At 41.2% G+C, this 4,043-nt stretch overlaps 1 pseudogene; it reads left to right on the top strand.

Moving 5' to 3' along the window:
- The first annotated feature begins 1,336 nt into the window (after positions 1-1,336).
- LOC125869986 (uncharacterized) lies at positions 1,337-2,485 on the top strand (annotated as a pseudogene).
- The last annotated feature ends 1,558 nt before the right edge of the window (positions 2,486-4,043 follow it).

Below are 4,043 nucleotides of genomic sequence, written 5' to 3'. Positions count from 1 at the left end.
AACAGGTCTCGAAATTGAAAGAAAAGCGGAGCAAATCGGGAGTTGAAAAAGATTGGGCCAAAGCATACCTTTATTTATTCGGAATTGTATTTTGTTATTATTGGGCCTAAGCCCTTGTCATTTTACTTACTATCACTTGTTAGTTCCTAGGACAGGTGGAGAAATTGGGCTTAAGGTCCAAAAGAAAAATATTCATCTCATGTTAGACTAGGACAGGTGTAGGCGACTCAAATGGGCCAAAGGCCCAAAACGAAAATGGGTCCAAATACTGGTCCAGGCGGACAGAAATCAGATCTGGGCCTAACTCTCTTTCCCTCTTTATTTTATTGTGCTCATTTTACTTGCTAGTATTTGTCATTAATCTTAAGGTCGAGAAATTCAAATCTCCGAAAGACGCCAATTTTGATTTAACAATTAACTGGATCGGTCATCTCTTAACAAAAACTTAAAGAATAAGTTTTTACAAAATATTTCGCTTAGATAATATTTCATAATTCTATTTTTTTTCCCCTCAAATTGGTCCTAACTAACAAAATAGTTCAATTTTGCAAGTCAAGCTAAGTTAAAATTATTTTAGCCAAATAAATTAGTTGTCGGATAACCGCATTAGCGGATATTCTAGGTGCTTTAAAAACCTTCCTAGAATATTAATAGGAACCTAGAACCCCCTTAATAGTTTTCAATAGATTTACTGTTTTAATCTTTTGAAAATAATAGTTTTCTTGATTTTTCTTAAAAATTAAGTGGCGACTCTAAACCAGTCCAAATATATTTTCTAAATAAAACAGAATGGCGACTTTCGCTGGGGATTTGAATGGTTGTAACCTTAATATTAACTTATTTGGCTATGCGTTTAACTGTTTACTTGTTTAAATTATCGTATCTTATTGAATTGTGGCATTTATGACACCCGATTCCGCTAAACGGCAAATAGATTGCATTAGGAAAAAGGCGATTACGTGGCTTACCACGGCTATCCTTCAGAAAAACACAAGTTGAACTTTTTGGAAGTGATAAACGAATAGTTAGCTTGTGGTCATCCAACGTCGTTTATTAGACTTCATCCCGTTGTTTGTCCGACTCGGGTAATCGTCATTTTTAAACCAATTCTAGTCAACTTAGAGTAGAGCGAAACCAAATTCAAATCTAAGCATTAGCCTAAGACGGCTTAATACCCAAGGTGTATTAAGTCCATTAGTAAAACTGCCAAAATCTTGTCCAAGGTCCACGACCTAACGACATATCATATTATTTGACATTTGAAAGATGTATGTGTGGAAACCTGATTGTTGCCTATTTGGGGGAGGGAATCTTAACCGTGCTTTGTTTTGTAGGTATGGATCGATTCCCCAAATTCAACATGGTAGTGGAAGCCCCAGTTTTGCTCAAGATGTGGTACAACGACCTCACTGTGGTCCACAAAAGGGTCCTCAACAAATATATAGGAGCCCTAACAGAACTCATCAACATGGTTGGGTGGCCCGAACTGATTGAAGTCCTCACAGGTTATTGGGACAACGAGAAAATGGTGTTCCGATTTGGAACCATGGAAATCACCCCGACAATTGAGAAAATTCGGGACGGAATAGACACAGTTGGTATAGGGCTTGAAGGAAGAGTGAGAAAACGGGAAAATATCCTAATTCCTAACAAGCCTACCCTCGAGGATATTATAAACTGGCTCGGATTAAGAAAGGATTGTGCCTACTGGGCCGAGGGTTCTAACGTTTCTTTCATGGATCTCTATGTTAGATTCGGGGATGCGAGCTTTTATGTGAATTACAACCAAGAGTTCAGGGTCACTTTCAGAGAATGGGACGGGATCAGACCTTTGGCATTTACCATTGCACTATTAGGCACCATGGTTTTTCCAAACGGCCCGAGTCTCAGTATCAATACCCGGGTAATAATGCTTGCACACACTCTCTTCCACGGGCATCTGAACCAAGGGCAAATAAAGTATTATCCTATTGCACCTGTCATCCTTTCCGACATGTACCGGGCTTTGGGGAAATGCAAGGAGGGGCATCGTTACTTTCAGGGTTGCAACCTTCTTCTTCAATGGTGGATAATGAGTCACTTGGTGAAGAGACATGGAACTCAAGAACTCTATACCCTCGATGAACATAATTCTCTTTAGAGTTTGAATGACATGTTGTTTTGGGCAGACTTGGAAAAAAGAAGAAGTAGAGAAAGATGGGCTCAAATTTTCTCTGAGTTGAGAGAAGAAAACATCCAATGGATGTTCGACCATTTCATCTCGAAAGATGTCATAGTACGGGGCGACAGACAACTTGTGCTTCCCCTGCCAGGTATTCGAGGTATTCGCCCATATGCGCCCATTCGGGTCTTGAGACAGTTTGGAAGAAGACAGAGTACACCTCCAGAAGCATACTACCGTATCTATGTGTTCGACATCGGGGATGACAGAGTGCCTGAGGCTTCAGAGATGCTAAGAGAATGGAAAAGAGAGCAGTGCGAATGACCAAGGATACTATTGCCATAGATCGATTTAATGCGGGGTATGATAAAACTTACAAAGCTTGGTTGAAGTGCAATATACAGGGTATCTCCTTCTCAGTTCCGAACATTTACCGCAGTGTAGAGAACAAAGAGTCCAAAGCTTTGATAGAACTGAGAGAGGTAAGAAGAGAAGCCCAGGAAACGCACGAAGAATTTCTCCGAAAGCAAGAAGAGGATAAGTACGCCCTCGAGAGCGTAACTCAAGAACTAGAAAGCTTGAGAAGAGATTTTGGAGAGCTTAACTTATGGATTGGAGATAAGAAAAGCGGAATGTGCCTCGAAGACTGGGAAGAGAAAGGTCGCCGGAGCGAAGGATACTTGCTAATGATTCAATATAGGCTTCAACATCTCATGGCGCAGAACAAGAGGAGCAGATCAGAGACAGAGCAGACGGGAACATCTTAGCAGATTTCGCCCCTGCGTGGGTTTTTCTATATGTACTTATTGTTATTTGCCCCTGCGTGGGCTTGCCTTTCTTGTATTTTGGTACTCTTTTCAAATGACCCCTGCGTGGGCCTTTCCTTTGTGATTTTCGTTTATTCCCTACTTCCCTTGCTTATTTTCGCTTCTTGAACATCATTTTATATGCGAAATTTGCTTTGGGGTAACAAAATGGTTCAATTCTACACATACATCTTTCAAATGCGCTAGGCCTACCCTTGGCACAAAAGGGCCCCTACTTGTTTAGGACACGCGATATATGCTTGTGTGCTTTAAACTGTTTATGTGGTATTGTTGCTTTGAATGAGGACATTTTTAGCCCACTCCTTTTCAAAAATTTTCTGAAAATTTCCCCAATTTCAAATACAAGTCACTACCAAATGTCCGACCAAAATTCCATGAGTCTTAAGTTTCTCAGCCAGAAAAAAAATCTCAATACCAAATCCTAAAATATTACTCTATCATCTCAGAAAAGGTGAAATTGCTGCTAAGATGGAAAAGGGCAAGGGTATCGACATAGAGCTAATCGAGGAGGATTTGAGGATGGACTTGCAGCGGCTCAGAAAAGAGATCTAAGAAACCAGAGAAAGAAGAATAGAAGTGGAGTTTGCCACCGCAATCGCACGAACAGCAAATGCGGCACTAGACGTAGAATTGGCAGCAAAGATGACAAAATGTGCTGTTATAGATGAAGAGACAGCTGATGTGCGAAAGAAGCGAGACGCCCTCAAAAAGATAACCGTGATGCTTCAAAAGCCACGTAGAAAGCACTATTTCTTCAGCCAAGAGACCACCAACAGTGATCCCAGAGGCGCTAGACCTGAAGCTACTGAAGAAGATACTGGGGATGAAATTGTCTATAGGCCTCTTCTTCAGGGACGGTGGAAGGAAGGGANAAGAGATAGCTGATGTGCGGAAGAAGCGAGATGCCCTCAAAGAGATAACTGTGATGCTTCAGAAGCCACGTGGAAAACACTCTTTCTTCAGCCAAGAGGCCACTAACAGTGATCCCAGAGGCGCTAGACCTGAAGCTACTGAAGAAGATACTGGGGAGGAAATTGTCTATAGGTCTCCTCTAC

The sequence above is a fragment of the Solanum stenotomum genome, chromosome 7 (genome assembly GCF_019186545.1).
Source record: "Solanum stenotomum isolate F172 chromosome 7, ASM1918654v1, whole genome shotgun sequence".
Lineage (NCBI taxonomy): Eukaryota > Viridiplantae > Streptophyta > Magnoliopsida > Solanales > Solanaceae > Solanum > Solanum stenotomum.
This window is presented reverse-complemented; position numbering and strand designations above follow the sequence as displayed.